Consider the following 22,734-nt stretch of genomic DNA (forward strand, 5'->3'; position numbering starts at 1 on the left):
TCTCCAATTTGGGGCTTGATGAGGCACATTTGAAGAGCCCCCTGTCGTTCTCAGCTATTCTATTCTGAACAATGTGCTATAAATGTTCTCAGCAACAATGCACAGGGTGGATTTCAGCCACCTGGAAGTTCCTGCTGATTTTACTAAGGAAGAAAAGTGTCACTCGGACTGGACATAAAAAGCCATTTTGAAGGGTAAAAAGTAGTATTTTCACTGTTTGGAGATTTTTTAATTACCCTCTTTATACTGTGCTCCTGTAATCCTTTTATTAAAGAAGTAATGCACTATGTACAAAAAAGGATAGTAAAATGTCACTTAACTAGAATGCAGTTTTCCAGTTAATGAGTTTTCTGTTTAACAGAGGGCCATGATTTATCACTTCCCTAGTTTCTTACCTAAACTTCTTTTGAAATCTATATTCATCTTTGTGGCACTCCTGAGCTTCCATCTGCTCAAGAGGGTAAGTATAACTCTTCTGGTAGTTTTAAGAACTAGCAACAACACTTGCCATAAAGGCAAATTGGGCCCAGCAACAAACGACTGAGGAGATAAAATCATGACCTTTACTTTGAAACCCTGGATCTACACAAAGAATAAGGTAACAAGGAGGAAACAGGAAACCTTCTTTCAGCCCAGATGCTCTTCTTATGTTCTCAGAAGCTGCTCATGGGAGCAGACCTTCTATTTCAGGGGCATACAGAGGATATCTAAGATGGAATCAATTCTACTTTTACAAGGAAAAGGCTACTCCTTACCTCTGTTTGTGTAGCTATTTCCAATCTCTAGAAGTACACAAAGCTTTGTCATTGATCCCTACCTCACAGCATAGCAGTGGATGCAGTCAGTATAATTGCTTGCAATTCTATTAGCCTATTTTCATCTTCAATCTTATTATATCAAGACTGTCTTCCACCATCTTCAAAGATCCATCCATATGTCCAGATGCTATATTATGATATAACATTTAATAAAGATCATCTTTTAATATTCCATTGGCTGAAACAAATCACATTTTTAAACTTGTGATCAAGGGACAGAGAATTAGACTTTGCTTCCTGAATGGAGATCTGCTAATTCCACAGTAAGGACAAGGATATAGGGAGGATGATGAATTAGGATGATTAAAGCCATAAATCCACCACATTAGGTCAGAAAGGCCTTTCCCTCCAAATTAGAGTCTCACCTTTCTTCCATTTATACTCACTCACAGCACCCTTTCTATGACTTCACAGTCATTTGTTTGGAAGTGGTTACTTTTAAAGAACCATGTACTACCCAAACTTGTAAGCTTCACAAGAGTCCAGGGAAAGGAGCTCCCTTTTGTTTATTCACTCACAGAGCCTAGTACAACGCCTGGTACATTGTTAAGTGTTCAGTAAATGTAGAATGGAAATAAAAGGGACTCTAGTTTTTATTTGAGAAAACACAGAAACAATTTTGTCTTCTGACACAATTTTTATATGGATAAATGAAGGGTCATGTTAAAAAATAAAATTAAAAAATTAAAACTGAAGAGGCATTAGAGTATGCTACTTACAACGTATACAAGCAGCAATGATTGGAATCCTCTTTAATCAAAGGAGAAAAAAGCTAGATATTTACATTCTGAAAACATGATGAAGAGATGCACTCAATGCATTGCTATCAAATTTCTAATTGAAAGCCAAAGTTTTAAATAGCTAAAGCACAACACTGATTCCTGACATTAGATAAAGTATAATTAAAAGTATAATTTTGACCCAATCGAGTCTGTTTAAATTGGACTCATAGCAGAATGAAATTGGCCCCATATTTGGGCCACACTATCAAGTTGCCAGGGTCTTGAAAAACTGTCATGACATCTGCAGATGCTATCATGAAAGAAAAGTACATCCCCGAATTAGCAAATTGGCTTGTGCTCCTCCATAAAAAAATTTAGTTTAGTTTAAGAACCTTCATTACTTTTCTTGACACCTTAACAACTGTTCACTGAACATCAAATATATCTAAAACACTAGGTTAAAGATTGCAAAGAATACAAAGAGGAGGTTCTAACCCTTCCACTAATAGCAACTACAGCAAGAAAATGAGGAAAATTTCTCAACGAATGAGAGTCCATTTGAAAGCATAAGTGCTTACATGTACTGAGTTCTTATTGAGCACCATGCACTGTTCAAAGTATTTCACATTTACTGACACTTTTAATCTTCCCAGTAAACTTAGGAGTTAGTTGCCAATATCAATTCTATCTTAGGTATGAAGCAGTTGAGGCAAAAAGATTAAATTATTTGTCTGAAGTCACAGAACCAGCAAATGGTGAAGCCAAGACTTGAATCAAGGCAGTCTGATGCCAAAGCCACATTCTTGACCACCAAATCCTAACTCCTGAAGATGACGTAAATACTGCAAAAGTCCTGGCACATTGCCGTGCAAACTCAAGGCACAACTCCAATTATTCCCTGAGGATAAATCCTTCAAAGCAAATGTACTGGGTCAAAACATTTGCACATTTTAAATTTATACCTGGTGCCTAGATGTTGAGTAGAGCCTGGACTGTCAGGAAAGGTGGGGGAGGGTATTCCAGATGGTGGAAACAGCATGACCAGAAGGACAATGGGGATCATGACCCAGTGGCAGCAGGAGTTGCATGTGTCTAGTGTGTGGAGGATAGCATGGGACGTGCAATGGCGGATCATGGTGCGGCAGTGGGTGGTGGCTCTCTTACCATCATTCTGGCAGCCTTTTCTCTCATTGGATTTATAATCCCCTTGATTCCTTGCAATTGTACTCAATTGTACTAATGCTGTTGGCATTTATAATTTGCTAGAAAAAGAAAGTATTGTGGCTCTTTCAGTCCTTCCTAGTTCTTAAATTCCCCTGAAAACCTTTGAAAATAGACAGCAAATGATTTGACTATTAAATTTTGAGGTACCAAATTAAGCTGTTTAAAAGCAGCTTCTTTTCTTTGCAGTATAAGATAGTTTTACTAACAAAAATGCCACCCTTGGCATGGAAGATATTGTGGAACATGGCATTACCAGAGTATACATTGTCTTAGGTTACATTCCTCGAAGGACAGCTGAATTTTCAGGGATACGGTAGAGTTTCTCCAGCTGCTTTGACTGGGTCCTCTAATTCCAGGTGGAAGTTTAACCAGCAGAAATAGGCAAGGCTCTCCTGAATGCAACACTGTAGAACTGATGCCTGCCCCCACTCTGGTCCAGAGTGAGAAATACATCACAATCACAGCCTCGGGAACTGGTGCATTTCCTAAAAGTCTCACTGAAATGAGAGGCCTTGTAGTGGATGGGTCAAATTATTGGCTGAAGTCCTTATCTTTACCTGCAGGTGTAAGCAGCACTGTAGCCTGGGATTATAGTGAGGATATGTCATCTGCACCTTGAGAATTCCACTGCCAATTCTTTCCTGTCTTCCATTCCACATTGACTGAGCAATTAACAATGTACCAGGCATTGTGCTAGGCTCTGTGAGTGAATAAACAAAAGGGAACTCCTTTCCCTGGACTCTTGTGAGGCTTACAAGTTTGGGTAGTACATAGTTCTTTAAAAATAACCACTTCCAAACAAATGGCTATGAAGACTTATAGAAAGGGTGCTGTGAGTGAGTATAAATGGGAGAAAGGTGAGACTCTAATTTGGAGGGAAAGGCCTTTCTGACCTAGTGTGGTGGATTTGTGGCTTTCATCACCCTAATTCATCATCCTCCCTATATCCCTGTCCTTACTATGGAATTAGCAGATCTCCATTCGGGAAGCAAAGTCTAATTCTCTGTCCCTTGATCACAAGTTAAGAAATGTGATTTGTTTCAGCCCATGGAATATTAGAAGATGTAACACACCAGAGCACTGAACAAATACTTGTACTTGATATCTCTACTTGTGCTGTTGTGCCTCTGTCATTCCCATGAGAACATTCCCTAGCTAGCCTTTGGGAGGATAAGACACATGGAGCAGAACTGAGTCATCCCAGTCTTCTTAGCTGAAGCCCTCCTAAGTTAGCCAGCAGCTTGAGGATCCCCAGACATGTGAGTGAGCCCAGCCAAGGTCAGTAGAGTCATCAAGGTTTACTCCACCCACTCAAATGTGACAAATGCCTACTGTTGTGTTTTATGCCAGTGAGGTTTTTTGGTTGTTACACAACATTACTGTGACAAGAGATAGCTGATACATAAGGCAGCATTATAGCTGCGCCCTGAGGAGCAGTGAGCCAAGTTAAGCAAGAGGAAGTCCTTGAGCCTTGAGAAAAAGTGAAAATGGAGAGAAGTGGGTGGATTTTAGATGTATGTTGGATATTAAATCAACAGGATGTGGTGATAAACTGCATGGAAGAAGAGAACCTAAAGGGTACCCAAAGAGACTCCTTGATATCCAGTTTGGGCAACTAAGTGGATAGCTAAGGAATTTACTAAAAAGGAAAGATTGAGGAACAGCAGTTTTGGAGGTATATGAAAATTAAGAATTCAGTTGCAGTTGAGAAATCAGGGTGCATGAGAAACATATGAGTGGAAATGTCAGACAGATAGCCTTAAACTCAAAAGGGGCATATGATGAAGGAACAGTGATGTGAATTTGGGAGTGGAGAGCAAGTATGTTTCCATCCATGAGACTGAATGATATGCCCTTGAGCAAGAATGTTGATTAAGAATGGGAGAGTGCCTGGGCCTGAAAGTTGTGTGTGTGTCTACGTGTGTGTGTGTGTGTGTGTGTGTATGTGTGTGCGTGTGTGAGATGGTTACTTGTATGCCAAGGCACATGACAAAAATGTAGATTTTATTGTGCATTCATCAAAAACACAAAGAAAGAACTCAAAACCACTTTTTACAGCATAATTATTGGGTAGCTTGGCTTATATGCCTTTATATGTTGATCAGGATAATGGGTAGAGAGAACAGTCTAAGAGAGTCTAAACTGAATTCCAGAAGAAAGACATGGGGCCACTCCAGCAAGAAAAGAGATGTGGTGTGCGATGCAGCGTGGGAAGTAAAGGTGCTATAATGTGTTGCCTCAAGAGGATTTTAGGAAGTTTTGCAGTCTCTCTTTTGCTACTTCTTCAGTAAAAATGAATGAAAAAATGAATGAATGAATCTAGTCTATCTGTCTATCTACCTACCTATAAGTTTGTTCAAAAGTAATTGCAATTACTTTCGCACCAACCTAATACCTACCTGTCTACGTCTATAATCTTAATGAAGCGTATTTATGGTTAAAGTGACACTGTGCATAGCCTTTCCCATTAGCATAACACATGCCCCATGCATCTGTTTGGTTATGTTTTAGATGCTCTGCTGCATTTGAATTCCTATGTGCTATGTAATGCCATCAGAGATTTGAATACAAGAAGTGCTGAATAAATACTTCTGAAATAAAAGAATAAATGGTTTTTACATGGAATTATTTATTTTTCTGAGCCAAAAAAAACCCACATGCAAACAAAACCAAAAACAAAATAAGATTTAAATATTCAGATGAATAATCAATACTCCACATTGACTCATTCCATGTTGAGGAAAAAAAAAAAGCCCCAATGCCACACTTCTAAATGGAATACTTAGTTCAGTCATTGAATAAGGTCTTTTTCAGTAATTTACTTTAAAGTATGTCAATTTAAAAAAATAATTTTAGAAATATTACCAAGATAATAATGAGTACTTTGAGGAACAAGAAAACTACATTAGTTTTTCTCTCACATCTGCTAGTCACAAGGACTCTTTAAAGGATAATGCAAACCCTATCAATGATTCTAGTCTCTTGTGGTGCAGACGCAGCACTTTACATTCTTAATTCAAGTTCTTGCATCTCCTTTTTTTTTTTTTTTTTTTGAGACAGGGTCTTGCTCTGTCACACAGTGTGGAGCGTATTGGTGCGATCATGGCTCACTGCAGCCTTGACCCCCAAGACTCAAGCGATCCTACTACCTCAGCCACCCAAGTAGCTGGGACCACCCACGTGCACCACTATATCTGTATTTTCTTGAATTATTTTTGTTAGAAACAGGGTCTCAATATGTTGATCAGGCTGGTCTTGAACTCCCAAATTTAAGCAATCCTCCTGGCTAGGCCTCCCAAAGTGCTAAGATTACAGATGTGAGCCAAGCACCCAGCCTCTTGCTTCATCTTATTAAAGAGAATGGGCATTTGATGGGACTGTGATTTAAAATGGCAAACAAGAAGCATGTGAGCCTGTAAAATCATGCAGTGAAGATTTTGGCAAAAACAAAAAACAAAAGAGAAATCTACTAAGGTGGTAAGACAGCAAATGAATGTTGAGGTTTAGAATTGAAGGTGGCACCTATAGAAGGTTGAACATATTATGCAGGCAGAATTCACTGAAATTAATAGCTCGACTGAACAAATGGCCAGAAGCTTCCCGAAAATATGCCCTGCTGTTATTTCTAACAGTGATGTCTATGCCTCACCTTTTAAAATCATTCTCAGTGGTTGTGCATTAATGATACTAACATCCTCAAAATCCCAAGAAAGCTTTCTTTTGCCAATCAATACTATCCACTCTCAGCCACCCCTCAGTGGTTATAATGATTATTACTTGGCATTCAATTGCTTTTCTACATTTTCTCCACTTCCCTTTTGGAATGTTTATCAATAAACAATTAAAGAGGCCACGTTATTTAGTGGCTTTTTCATATAGTACTTCTGTATTGACTAATTTGTATGTCAATGTACTCAGCTAATCTCCAGATACTGAATATTATTACTATTAACATGGCTAATCAACATTTTTGAGTGTAAATTCATTTTTTTCCACAGAAATGGAGAAAGATTGATAATTTTCAATATGGGAAGAAACACAAGTGGTATAGTGGCATACTACGTCCATCTTCTCAATTTTATACTTACGTACACATATAGATATACACACATATATACATGCATATGTATAAATATATACATGCACACATGGATGTATACATGTATATGTGCATACATGAGTATGCACATATATATGTATGCATATATATTATGTGTACATATACTTGTACATATACATACATCTATACAGATGTATATATAGGTGTGTGTGTATGCATGTGTTTGCGTGTGTGTGTATATATACACATAGGTGTGTGTATATATATACACACATAGATGTATATACATCTATACGCGCATAGATGTATATACATCTATGCACACATATATACACACACATACATGTATATATATACACACACACCTATATATATTCAAGTTCTTTCAGAGCAAGGTAAATGATGATATACTGATATAGAAAAGGCTGTGACTGGGTAGAAAACACGTTGTATCAAAAAAATGAACTTTTAAACTCTCTCATCGTCCATATAAATGGCTACTCAAACATATGGTCACCTCATGATACATAAATAATGTCTGCATGAAGCGACAACAATGGAAAAACATTGTGCGTTTTCATAACCTTTCTCTGGGTCTGCTCCACACTTTATGAAGCATCCCTGATGACTCCAGACATTCGCATTTACATCGCACAGTGCTGGTGGAACAGGGGGATCAATAAAGGCCGGGCTCAACCACAGCCAATGAAACAAAACGCCCAGAGGAAGGAACGCCAAACAAGGAGACATAATTCAGAAAGAAAGGGCTATGTACACATTCCATCCCTCTGCTCCTTCTTTTTCCTTAAATCACCTTTCCTCCTAACCTCAAGACAACTGTTCACAACCACAAAGTTAATGGGAAAAGGGACCTAAAAGACATGCCTAGGCCAATAAACTTGGTTGTTACCTCAGCTAGACAAAATTTAGAGAGCTCTCGGTTCTTGGAGGGCATATACTTGTCCTTGTTCCCACTGTCAGGACTATATTAAAGTTGAAAAGGTTCAGGGCACAACATGGAAGTGAGGACTCTATTAATCTGTATGATTCCTGAAAGAACACTGATGGGTGATGGGAGGTGACTCCAAGTAATTCCAGAGGATAGATGGGTCACACACAGTGTTTAAGACACAACATTGTACAAAACAGACTTGCAAGGTTCTCATGTGAAGCTACAGCAAGACATAATGATGTGATTAACTTGACATATTCAATGGCTAATTACAGACAGAACACCACATATTTGTTTTTAAAATGTTCTGATATCTGGTCTTAACATGAAAATAATTGCAGTGACTATCTTAATATAGATTTCAATCCTCTGTAGTATTTGGTTGAGGCGAACTCACTCCATAAACTTAGTCAAAATTGGTTCAGTAATCTTTCTCCTATTAAAAATAAGTAAATTAGAGGTGGCAGAATTGTTTGAACCCAGGAATTTGAGACCAGCCTAGGCAACAAAGTCAGACCCCATTTCTACAAAAAATAGAGAAAATTAGCCAGGCATGGTGGTGTATATCTGTAGTCCCAGCTACTCGGGAGGCTGAGGTGGAAGGATCACTTGAGTTTGGGAGGTCGAGACTACAGTTAGGTGTGATTGTATCACCGCACTTCAGCCCAGATGACAGAGACCCTGTCTCAAAAATAAAATAAAATAAAATAAAATAATAAAAAGAGGCATATATATGAATTATTTTGGCTATAGATCAATCCAGAAAGCAGCTTCTATTTATGTATTTATTCTGATTAATTCTTTTTGGTCAGCAAACGTAGATTTGGTGCATAATATAGCCTAGAAATTCTTTTGTTTTAAGGCAAGATGTAAACATGACTGAAAGAAGATTTTGCCCTGGAAACTCTCATAATTTATTAGGAGACATGCAGAAAATTCATATTTACAATACATGTGTAAAACATGAAAGTTACAAAATTTTAAAGCAAAGGCTTACCAAAGAAACCTTTCCTCCTATCATATTTTAATAGTATTTTGTTATAAATATAAAATACTCAGCCATATGTGTATCACACATTTGTGTATATTCTGTCATTTTAATAAAACCAATTTATCTACCTCCCAATTTAAAACATAGAAAGTTACATATATCATTGCCTTGACCTGTATATTCTTCCTGTATAACATATTTTTGTCTACACACCCACCGGGAGAAAACACCTTCTTAAAATTCTGGGTTAAATGTAGTCCTGTTTCATTGCATAGTTTTATCAAATAGGTATTATCCACTATAATATGTTTAAAGTTATGTTTGCTTTGAACGTAATGTATCATACTGCATGTAGTCTTTTGGATTTTTCTTTTTTCTTTAAGGCTTATATTTCTAAGATTTCAAGATGTTGCTGCATGTAGCAGTAGTTCATTCATTTTTTACTGCAGTGTAGTGTTCCACTGTGGGACTATACCACTAGTTATTTTCCTACCGATGGTCATTTAAGTTGCCATTATTAACATATTACTATCATCATTCTTGTGCAGTTCCCTTGGTAAACTTGTGCTAGGCTTTTGGCAGGGTATATCCCTAAAACTGGATTTTCTGGATTATAGAGAATATAATGTCTAATTGTACAGGATAGTGTGAACTTGTTTTTCAAATGGTGGTGTCAACTTAATCTTCCAACTAGCAGAGAACAAGCACTTCTGATAAGGCCATCTTATCAGGATACATATACATATGGACATATAGATATACACACATAGATATGCATGTACATGTATAAATACATACATGCATACATATGTGTAAGTATGTGTGTATATATATGCATATATATTGTGTCTACATATACTGAGTCATAGGGGATGTTTCATATCCCTAATGACCCACTTTACCCTCAATCCTTGGTATTGTCAGATTTTTAAATTTACCAGTTTATTGGGTATAGAACATCTCGCTATGATATTAATTTGCATTTTCCTGATTAATGATGAAGTTTAGAATGACTCTGTCTACTGTCTGACCTGGGATAAAGGGTGGAAGAAAAACTATACGTCATTGTGGGAAGTCAGGAAGGAGAATATCATTTTTTTGTAAACTGGGATAGTTTGTCAATGTCTTGTATTGTGTTAGGTCCATACAATTTTTTGTCTAAATATACAATTTAGGTCATCCTCTAAAGAAGCTTACAATTTCACTAAGAAAATGACTTCCGCATTAAAAGGTTGGGAATGAAAACATTTCTCTCATTTCCAGCACACACTAGATGTTCTATTAATCTTTCTTGAATGAACAATTGCACAAGATGTCCCAAGATGTGCAATTCAAATGGGAGATCTTCTGGATGCTTCATGACCAACATGAACCTATCTTTTCTGCCACAAATCCGCCCTTCCTCTAGTCCCTCACTTCACTGCAATGGCATCTGTGCCCACTCACTTTCTTAGAATGGGAAATGATGTCATCCTTGACTCTGCTTTCCCTTCCACTGGCCAGTTTTATCTACTGAATGTTTCCATAGCTAAGTGATTCTCAAAGCCTAGTACACAGATCTCTGGGTTTCCCCAGGACCCTTTGAGGGTGCCTGAAATCAAAATAAATTCATAATGATATTAAGAGGTTATTGCCTTTTTCACTGAGATGAAATCTGCACTTTACACAAAAGCAATGCTGAAAAAAAAACCCTGCTGATATCTTCATACAAATCAAGACAATGGCACCAGACTTCCAGTGTACCAGAAATCACTGGATTATTCATTCTACACATTCACTGTTAAAAACTCACTTCAAGAATGTCATCCTTGAAGTGCTAAAAGTTATTAATTTTGTTAAATTTTTGACTCTTTATGGCTTTTAAAATATTCTGTATGACAAAATGAGAACTAGGCATAAAATAATTCTCCAGTATACTGAAACACTTAGGAGATTGAGTTTCAAGCTGAACCAGTCATTCTTCCCAAGTAACACCATTTTTACCTGAAAGAATAACTGACAGGAAAACTAGGGTTATTCAGATGTGGATATGTGACAGATATTTTCTTGAAAATGAATAAAGTGGGTCTATCAAGGTAAATAACTGCCAGTTTGTGTTGTCAATAATAAAATGCAAGCTACCAAGCAAAACTTAGAATTTTGGGAAGCTTGTATCCACCACTGTGAGCTTGATGGCTTCTCAATATTTACAGATTCATTTTACAAGATCAGTAGCGACATTAATGAATGTGAGCACATATTACATCAAATCACACTGTGACCAAATACCATGTTTTTGGAACTACAGTGTCAATCAAAACATAACACTTTAAAGTGATAAGTTCTTCCTACTATGGCTACTGATAGTCTATTCACCCACTTAACAAAAGCTCCTACTATGTGCTAGGTTCTGGGGTAGAGCAGTGGTAACAGATTTAAAAACCCAGACGTTGTCCAAGGAGTTTTACATATGTTAATTAATGAACTTAATGCTCACAATAATGTTATAAGGATTGTAATATTTAAAACCTCTTTTTGTAGTTGTGGACATTGAGCCATAGGAGTTGAGTAACTTGATTAATGTCACAAGCTTGTAAGTAATGGAACCAGGCCCCTATTAATTCAATTCATAATGATAGCATTATGCAGGACAATATAGTACAGCTGAATCTCATAACCTATTCTTTAGATTTCCCCCCGACTTTAGAATAACAGGAATAGTTGACATTTGGAGCACCCTTAGTAAGTGCCAGGCACCCTTCAAAGAGCTTCATGGGAATTAGTCCTCACACTGAACCTATAAGGTTAGGCACGGATTATGCACCCATTTTAAACATGAACAAACCAAAGGTCAAATACTTTATGTAATTTGTCAATGCTAAGTATCTATGAAGAGTATGGGAATCAAACTCAGGCCTTCTACTTCTTGAGACCCCTTTCCTAAGCAATTGGTCGCACTTCATCAAAAAGCACATCTGTGCTTGAGCAAACATGTTTAAGGTAACAGATAAGCCTATTACCAGACATTGAGATTAAACAAACTCGATGTGTAACTAGAAAGGAATCAACTTTGCAGGCAAGCAGAAGCTTTTTGATTGATTCATCCAATCCCCATTCGACCCTAGGGTTATCTTAAAAGCTGAGTGATTTGAAAGTTTCTTTCTTCAGTCAGGCTCAGTTTTTCTAGAACTTCAGCTCCCTTAGAATTACCACAGAGGGTCATAAGCGTAAAACCACACTGCAGTACTTTGAGGTATTTGAAAGCATTTTCAGAGTTAATTTGGACTCTGTGGCATTTTCTCCACTATGTGCTGACTTTATAACCTACCCTTCACTATAACAGAGCCTGGGCAACATTCTTCTGAGTAGAATCCAGAGATAGCACAGATAAACCCTTTAATGTGTATTGGAAAACATTCCAAAAGCCATCTGGGATAGGATCAGGGAAGGGCTGAAGGATTAACCTATGAGTCAAAATTAGTTAATATATACATTTCATCAATCTTAATGTTATTTTCATGATAATACCACCATGACAATTTCTCAGTGCTTCAACTTCCCCATCTGTAAAATGGGAATAAAAACAGTACCTACACCATGGTGAAGTTATGAAGACTAGATGAATTTGCCAAGTGCTGGTATGGTCTGGCACATGGTGAGCACAACCTTTGTTAATTAAAATAAAACAAAAATGAAAATGTGTCATCGAGTTGTGTAACAAAACACAAGAAGTTGAATGTACATTTCCAAATATCAACAAATAAATCATGGTTTGGTTTTGAAATCATCCTCGTCGTCTGTAGTATCTATACACTCATATGATTCCTAAACAAATAGTTCAGAGGAACAGGTTAATAAGCAGTTGCTCCTGGGCTTCCACAAGTAGCTTCATGGTGGCAATAACAGAACCCAAAGGGAAAGCTGTTCTTGGACCTTGAGCCCAGTCTCAGTGGCCACACTGTTTTTGCTGTTTTCCCTGTTTGGGGGCAGGAATAAGGCTCACAGGTGGGTAAACAGCAGCTGGGCCTGGGAGGTGGCAAGAAAGCCTGTGTAGCACCAGTCAGAAGACTCAGAGAACAACACCCTGCCAGCAGCAGAGCCTGATCAGGAGGTGGATTTATTTTTCATTGACCTGGAAGGCACTTATTTTATTCCTCTTTCGCCTTTGACAATGCTAAATACAAATGTTGCATTTTCAAGATGAAATCTTAAGCTCACAAAAAAATTACTGCAACACAGAAGCTTCTACTCAATTTTCAGTTTGATGGGGCATCTCTTTTCCCATTTCTTTTTTTTTTTTTTTTCACAGAAAATTTGTTACTGGGGGCTCCGCTCAAAGCCAAGTCACCATGAGGGGTATTCTGAACACTGATGAATAAAATCCAAAAGGACTTTACAGTCTGCACAATCTTGTCAATAGCTGTAACTTTTAATTTATGTAATTTATAGTTATAATTTATGTTCTTCCAAATGGTGATACAGTGTTGTATTACAAAATGTAAGATGGACAACTGCCTTAGTTAAAAGTCTTCAAGTCAGTGGCACAGGAGTCTTGATTATGAACTCCACGCAAGGTCAGGAGCAAGCGGCTGGGAACTGGGGGGACTTCACTTTTGCACAAAAGGTCAAAGCAGCATAGTTTATATTTGGACATTGTAACAGACAATGTGTTCTCTGTCTACATCCCCTTGCCATTTATTATTCCCAGGTAGATCCAACCCTACAGCTTCAAGTGCAAGCACTTTCATCTCTTTGAAGGAGAGTTTTTTCTGGCTGTCAAAACCAGCCAGGCCTACGTCCAGAATGCTTGGAGTTAATGTGAAAAAGCAGCCCTCAACCCAGGACTGATGTGATTGGTGACTTGTTCCTGGTTGGAATAAAACCTAGACAACTCCATAGATTGAACACCAGCTGCCCACAATATAACTTATTTGACAATGCACCCCCTATTTGGCTTCCTCCTCTCCCTGTCTCACTTTCCCATTCCTGGCGTGTTTCCTGGCACTACCTTCCAGAAAACTACTTGCATTCAGAGTCCTTGTCTCAGAATCTCCTCCTGGGGGAACCCAAACCAAGACAGAGTAATCCAGGATCTTCTCTTGAGTTCTGGAGTCAATTTTCCTCCTTTATTTCTGGACCTCAACAGCAAAATCAATTTCTATTTACCTATCAAACAAAAGCCAAGTGTTAGCTTTTTATAAACTATGATACAGCTGCCTTCTAACAGCTTTTAGGAAGCCTATTGCACCATTTTAGGGTACACAGTAAAAATTAATTCGACCCAAGGAAGCCAAGAAATCAATTAGAATGAATCAGGTTATAAATCTCCAGTTTGCCTGCTGTTTTACATTAAATGTTGAAATATTACAAAAGATGAATCAAATGATCTTTGAGAAATTGTAACTGCCATCATCCACCTCTATTGGGCACTGGCATTCACTCATTAGTTACTTTCAAGCCATTGGGAGCCACTGTCAAAACTGCAGCCTAATGGTTTGGAGTCATAGGAGGCTGGAAGAGAAACTGACAGTGGAACAGTCTCCCATTGAGTCACGCTCACTCAAGATTCCGAGTGTCCTGGGGCAGTGTATAGACTTTGTTCACTGTGAGATCCACCAGAGGGATGCATTGTCTTTACTTGTTAGCCTGGTCAACCTCACTTATAACTTCATCTTTCAATAGAGGCCTTTATTCCGAGTATTTCAGGTGACACATTTGGGATTCAGGCTGCCTGGATTCAAATTCTGCTTCCATCTCTTACCAGCTGTGTCATTTTGAGAACATGGCTTAACCTCTCTCTGCCTCACTTTCCTCATCTGTAAAACGGAAATAATAAAAGAACCTACTTCACCAAGCTGTTATGAAGATTAATGAGCAAATCCCTTGCCACTCATAGAGTGGTCTGGAGACCAGCAGCAGCAGCTTTCCTGGGAGTCTCAGTGGAAATGCAGTCCCTCAGGTCCCTCATCAGACCCACTGAAAGAGTCTGCATTTTACCAAGATCCACAGGGAACTTGTGTACACATTAAAGCCTGAGAAGCACTGCTTTAGTACATGTCAAGTGCTTGTTTAAAGCAGAGTTAGACAGGCTGAAGGCACTCAACCAATTCTAGCTATTATTATCTCAACTAATAAAGCACAGACCAATAAGCAGATGACACTTGTTAGGAGTGAAGCATGCAGAAGCTGGAGAATGGGAACCAGGGATGAAAAAGCCAGGATCTGAGGTGATCTGGATGAGACACTGATAGCATCCACTACAGCTGGGCGTGACACAGATTTCCAAAGTTTCTACCTCATCCCACCCCTACCTCTTCAACAAATTGTGTCTCCTGGGTACCTACTATGTGCCAGGCACTTGTTTAGAGACTGGTGATGCAACGCTGATGTGCTCTGGAGTTTATGGTATCTAGTGGAAAGGAGACAGATAATAAGCAGTAAATATATAAATATGCCAGCTATTTCCAGACAGTGATAAGCGCTATGACTATACATAACAGAGTAATAGAGAGAGTGACTGTTGGAGGCAAGAGAAAGGAAGGTGGGTCAGGAATTGTAGTTAATACTTCTGTGCCCCACTCTGGTTCCCTTCACGGGGCCATTGCACCCATCCTGCAGATGCTGCAGGTGTCAGCTGCTAACAGCTGGCACCTCTACCATTCTCTGAAGGACTGTTCTTGGCTGAGGAGTACCACCCTGGCTGAAGATGCCTGGAAGTTTATGCACCCACCCCTGGGAGGGGAAGGCTGCTGGTAGTCCATGACAATCTGTAGGACAGCTCTGTGGTGCAACTCCTACTCCAGAGCTCCCTGTGGGACCAGGTTGAGGCTAGTCCCACCTTTACTTTATTTCTAATCCTACCCTATTTTTCTTTGCTCACTCTCTTTCTCCAGAGAGCATTCCCTCCAAAAATCACTTGCATCAGAATCTCCATCTCAAGCTCTGCTTCTAGATCATCTGACAGAAGATAGTAACTTCTCCTCTTCTCTCCAGAATTTTCTTTCTTTGACAGCATCCCAGGGCAAGAGTTCCAGATATCAAGATGAATACCCACTTCTCATTTTTTGTAGCCTCCAGGCCCTTCAAGGACAAGAAGCTGAGTAACAAGAAGCTCCATTTTAGTTCACATTGGCACCTGGATAGAAATGCAAGATAGAGAAGGGCAGACCTAAAACACAGCTTTCAAGTTTAGCCAAGAATTCCCAATGTACTGGTTGGAGGTTCCTCTGCTGCCCAGTCTCTGCAACTAGCCTAAGTCAGTGAGAGAAATATAATAGACAGTTACACCTCAAATAGAGAAGTTCTCTGGTTTAGTACATGTCAAGTGCTTGTTTAAAGCAGAGTTAGACAGGCTAACTCTAGGGCATTTAATAAGCTGCTGCCAAATATCTTCAAAATGGCTACATCCAACACACACCTTTGTCTTCTTCTTGATGAAGACATCTAAAATCTTTCTCTAAGTGTAGTGTCAGTAAAATCTACCCAAATCCTCAATGCTTAAGCTACATTGGTAATAAACAGGTTTTTAACTGGCCCCGTGGACCTTAGCTTTAGGAGGCGTTAATGCAGCAAAGATCATCGTCACATGTAAATGCCACAAATTCCGTGAGTAATTACCAGTCTGCATAGGTGACACTGAGGTAATGAACAAGCCAAGAGGGTCCATGCTGATTCTTTGTACATCCATCAGGAAACGCTATGATTCTGCTGGCTTAATTATTACACCTTGTAGACATGAATGCAGGGAACATGCCTGCCTTGTCTGCAGTCTCCCAGGGGACTGGTACTGAGTAATTGCTTTCCAGCCCTGTAGGAATCATCTACATGGAGCCACAGGCACCATCTGGCTCTCCATTCCTCCTCCACATGCCTCAGCAAGCCTCCTGGGGACAAGATGAGGCATTGGGGGTGGCAGTTATCATCAATAAGCTGATGACATCTTGTCTTCTTCTTTATTCTAATCACAAATTTTATATTATTAAATATTTCTGATCCCAGAAACACTGTGTTAAATATATATAAAAATATACCAATTTACATGTATATATTATATCATAGGCTATTACAACATCATATATAACACACTAAATATTATACATATGTATACATAAACATAAATATGGACTAAGTTTACTTATACTGAGGTGAGATTGTTTTGAGATATAGGGTAAAGAGCCACACATGAATAGGTAGGAAATATTTAATAGACACCACTGTAGAATTTGTCTTGTTTTCTGAGGAAAATACATTCCTTTGAATCTCACTTATCACAAAAAATTCAACATAAAATCCTGTTGGATTAAAAAGTTAAATATTAAAATAATTAGATGAAAAATTTGGATACGAGAATTTATATCCTTGGCTGGTCTTACTATATACAAAGCAAACGGAAGAAGTATAGACAAAAATTCACTGATAATTTCTATAGTATAAGAATGTTTCACCCTGTCCAGGCCAAAACCATGATACTTACTTACAACAAGAACAGGAAACTGGGAAAATATTGTATCAAAAATAAAGCAAACAAGAGAATATTATATAGCAACTACTACAAGGAGATCCTCTCTTTAATATAAAGAACTGGCAAATAAATCCCTGTCTCATTGAAGGACATCTCTTAGAAAGATTCAAGAGCTCTAACGTATAGTAGACAATAACTGTTGAATTGTTGAAAATTAATTAACAAAAGGAGGAATGGGCAAAGAGCACACTCAGACAATTCACATGGAAGGAACTGTAAAGGATTAATGCACTAGATGCTGTGGGTCCCATGCCCGATCTGCTCTACTGGCCAACAGTCCAGTACCCTCTGGCTCAAATACTTCTTGGAGTATGTATATATTGCTTCTATGATGAAATAGTAATATAAAATAATCTTTGTCAGTATATTGAATAATATGGAAATATAATCATTACATAATATGAGAAATCAGGAATCAGGGCAGTAGACAGGCTAAGTTAATGGCATTCATGTAAATTTGGCACAGAGAAAATGTATCCTTTCCTTTTCTTTTGAGACGGAGTCGCACTCTGTCACCCAGACTGGAGTGCAGTGGCACCATCCTGGCTCACTGCAACCTCTGCCTTCAGGGTTCAAGCGATTCTCCTGCCTTAGCCTCCTGAGTAGCTGAAACTATAGGCATATGCCACCATGCCCGGTTAATTTTTGTATTTTTGTAGAGACGGGGTTTAGCCATGTTGGCCAGGCTGGTCTCGAACTCCTGACCTCAGGTAATCTGCCTGCCTTGGCCTCCCAAAGTGCTGGGATCACAGGCGTGAGCCACTGTGCCAGGATGAAAATTTATCTATTTCTCTTATGCTATGCTTCTTGGATTCCTTATAAAATGACCAATGGACTACTACATGAAAGGACTAATGTATCAACCCTGAAAAAATACCAACAATATTTGAGAAACATAAAAATCTATCTAAATATTAGTAAGAAGAGAAATTGTTTGAAGGGAAACACCGAGAACTATCTCGAAAGCCTCCCACGTGAGAAATAAACACTGCATGATTACATGACAATGCTCGCAGCAGCCTACAAACCCCGCACTGGTGGGTACAGGTGTGAAGGCCATAGAAATAGGTTGCTCTGTCTTATGAAGCAGCTACCCAAGTAAACTTTGGCTCATCTTCCTGACCTGGAGCTTCATTTCAATGATGCCATGGGTAGCTGTTCAAGGAAGGTCATGTATCCATGGTCACTCTATGTACCTGATACAGAGGCCAGTCCAAACAGAAAGTTAAATACAGAAAACGGCCATGTCCTTCAAGTGTCTGGATCAATGAACCAGCCACATGAACCTAGCACTGTAATATCCAGTCTTTCAGGTTAAGAAATGAGAGGGGGTTCTTAAAGAATAAACATTAAAAATTGGATGTGAAAAGATACTAGAATTTAGCCATCCATTATTTCTCTCTATATATATAGAAATATATATATATATATATATAGCAAAACGAAGAAGAGGAGCATACATTTGGGAAAATATTTACTAGAGCAAACACAAGTGAAGCATCTGGTTTATAGGATCAATAAAATTCTGTGAAACAGTAACTCTATAAACAATGAGACAAAAATGCTGGAGAATGAGATAAAACAGGAGCTAAGACACATGTAGAAACAAAACAAGAACAGGGTAAGCTAAGCTAACACTGAGAAATAAAAAATCATAACAATATTTAAATCTTTATTAGAAAACGAGCACATAAATGTCAGATCAGAAAAATCAAACCACTGGTACAGGAACAAACCCTTTAAATTCTCCCAGAATGAAGAGGCAAAAAAGACAAAGAGATTCTTAGACTAAGAAAGAAGACAACAGATATGAAAAGCAAACTCAAATAGTGTAAACTGATGCTCCAGAGGAAGAGGCCAAGCAGACCCAAGAGAAATAAGAATTAAGGGCAAAGTGGAAGGAAACATTTCCAAATCTATTTAATATAATTCCTAATATTCCCAGGGGAAGTTACGAAATGTTATCAATGCCCACTCATATTATATTGAGCTAATTTTGGGGGCAATTTTAAGAGGAGAGTAAAAGTACCTTAGAGCTGCCAGGAAGATAAAACCAAAAGAGCAGTGATTTCTTTTCTTTTTGTAGAGACAGGGTCTTGCTATGTTGCCTAGGCTGGTCTGCAATTTCTGCACTCAAGAGATTCTCCTACCTCAGCCTCCCAAAGCTCTGGGATTACAGGCATGAGCCACTGTGCCTCGCCAATAATTTCTTACAAAGAAATAAAACTCAGGCCACTCTTACACCTTGTGTCATATACCAGCAGGTAGGAAAAGGTATACAGAGTTTTGAAGGAAAACAAGTATAATGAATTCTATACAATCACCCAAGTCCTTGGGTAAAGTCAATAGAATGATATTTTGATATGTATGTGTATATGAAGCATAAATGTATCTCAAAAGTATTGCTAAAATATATGTTCTAGTCATTCAAGATGAAAACCAAAATGAAAAGCATCCAAAAGGGGGAGATCTGGTTAAAAGAAGAAAAGACTAGCAGTAAACATTAAGAGCAATACAATGTGGTAATAAATCTAATTATTCACTCTTTCAATCCCTCATTACATGAACATTTATTGATTGCTTACTAGATACAAATAAATATTTATTCTAAATATTGTAACAGAACAAATTTCCAAGAATATAAATATTGAAAGAGAAGGCTAACTCAAACCTGGGAAAATATTTCACCGTGGTTAAAGATAAGTTGTATCCATATTATTGAAAGACTTTTCATAAATTTATAAGTAGAAAAACAGATAAAGATCATATAGAGAAAATTTAAACCAGATGCACAAATTACCAAGAATTGTTTTTTTCAAAGGTTCTATGTTGTTCACAAACAAAGAAATAGATATCAAAACAATGAGACCATCTGTTAACTATTAAATGAGTAATCATCTTAAAATCTGTACTATTTAGTAGTGAGAAATATTTGATGCAGTGAGTACTCAAATATAACTGTGGGAGTACTATTTTACACCACCTTTTGAGAGGTAATCTTAAAATAAAATAAAACTTTAAAGTGAGTGTTTTAACCTGTAAGTTATATATCTTAGAAAAATAATTATAAACACAGATATGTTTAGAACATAATTAGAAAAAATCTAAATACTTAGAAGTACGAATTCAGTTAAATATATTATGATACATGCATAGTATATAATACTATGCAGCCATTAAAATAATGTTTTAAAGGCTGTTAGAATGTTAGAGGGTTTATTATTAAAAAAAGAAAAGCAGCATATTATAATATATAGTATAATTCTTTTAAAATATGTAACGCATTAAAGTAATGAAATGAAATATGCCAAAAATTAAAGGTAACATTATCTTTAGGTTTCGAATTTATGGGTAATAGTTATTTTCTTCTTTATACTTTTTTGTATTCTGGGAAAGATTGCTAGCTCTCTCCCAATATCCAGTCTTCCTTTCTTCCTGTAGAACCACCAATTTTACATGGACATAGGATTAACTAGAATTAAGATGAAACTTTCTAGTTTTCCATTGTGGCTGAGCACAGAATAATGAAATTGAAATGGAAATAATATGTGTCACTTCTGGGAATGTCCAGAGTATCCTTTTCTCTGTTCTGCTTCTTACCAGAAGGTGACTGTGAAGTCTGGAGCTGAAGCAGCCATCTTAGATCAGGAGGTGGAAGCAATGTTGGAGGACGGCAGCATAGCAACAATATGGAAGGAGTCCAGGTTAGGAGTCCTGGACAGCATGGAGAACCACATCAGCTCTTGCCTAATTATCTCAGAGTAGTGTGGGACAGAAATAAACTGTAATTATAAGACACTTGGGTGTCTGTTAGAGTAGCTAGATCCTATCCTAATTAGGACTCATACTTTCCAAAAGTCCTACCATGATCCCTTATTAATTTTATGGGAAAAAAATAGTATTAAAAGAAAAAGGAGTTTAATTAAAAGCAGTTGGGACAAGATCCAACTTGGAGGTTTATAGTCCAAAAAGCCACCCAAAAGCCACAACCAACAAAACATCTACCAACCCCTTTGATTGATTATTTTCCCTTGCTTTGCATGCTTATTTTTTACCCAAGTGGATTTCAAGCAATAAAATCTATTTACACCCTGGCTCCATATTGCTGTGATTATTTTTCTTTGCTGGATATAACATAAAATGAAGATTATTTCATTATTGACCAAAATTCAAAACAACGAATTGACTTCAAACAACTTCCTTTTCAAGATCTAAAGAAACGGAGAAAGTTGGTCATATTCCTTTATTGACTCCAAATGCAAATTTAAAATGTCAGATGACTTAAAATCTGAGAACCAAGGGCTTTTCTTTTACTCAACAGGTGACCTAGCCCAGGACTAACAGTGCGATGTATAGCTTTGTACTCCAATGAGGTAATAAAAGTCAAGAAGAGGATCATAAGGGAAAGAAACATGATTTATACACTTTGGATTGCTTCTGTTTCATCTTTATGATTTTCTTGTTTTTGTTAAAAACTAAAACTGGCAGGCAGTAGAACACCAATGCTTGACATACATCTCATCTCCCAAGAAGGTATGACTTACGCTGTTGGAGAAACTGCACTCCATACAAATATATAGTATGTTGTAATACTAAACGTATATAATAGTTATGAGGTATGAAATGTAAAATGGATAACATGAGCATTTTAACATATATGTGTGTGTATTTGTATACATATGTAAATAAATAAGGCCTATTTAAAAATTTTTAAAATATTTCAGTTTAGATTTTCCTCTGATAGTTTATCTAAATTTTTTTCATGAATATGATAGTGAGCTGCCAAGTATATTAGAAATGCACACAAATAAAATGGAAAATCAAACCTCCCTATAATTGAGTTAGTAGGTAGACAACATTTAGAACAACCCCTGTTGTTGTAGTAGATAGTTTTGTCTTTTACAGTACAAAATAAAATAAAATGAAAGCAGACTTCTAAATAGAAGCACTTATGTGTTGAATGATAAGCATGTCAGTAATTATGTGTTACTTTAAAATTAAGAAAAAGTAAAAGGCAATGCAACCATACCAAGAAAATAACACTAGAAAACATCTTCATAAAAGTTTTAGGCCAAAGTCACAAAGTCTCTTTGGAAACAGATTAAAGAGAAGAGAGAGGGGCTATGTAATTGAACTATTTGTATAGATCATTATTCTTTAGTGTGTAAAGGTTTATTGGTAAAAATGAGTTTGAAAGTTTAAGGGGATCTAGTAAACAAACAGCTTCATCTTCTATGAACTTTAAAAATAACTGATCTTTGCTGATGAATTATGAATAGCGTCCATGACATCTATGTTAAGAAGGTTTTAGAATACAAAATTAATGTGCAAAAATCACAAGCATTCTTATACACCAGTAACAGACAAGCAGAGAGCCAAATCAGGAATGAACTTCCATTCACAATTGCTTCAAAGAGAATAAAATACCTAGGAATCCAACTTACAAGGGATGTAAAGGACCTCTTCG

Source organism: Rhinopithecus bieti, unplaced genomic scaffold (assembly GCF_001698545.2).
Source record: "Rhinopithecus bieti isolate Rb0 unplaced genomic scaffold, ASM169854v2 scaffold_65, whole genome shotgun sequence".
NCBI lineage: Eukaryota > Metazoa > Chordata > Mammalia > Primates > Cercopithecidae > Rhinopithecus > Rhinopithecus bieti.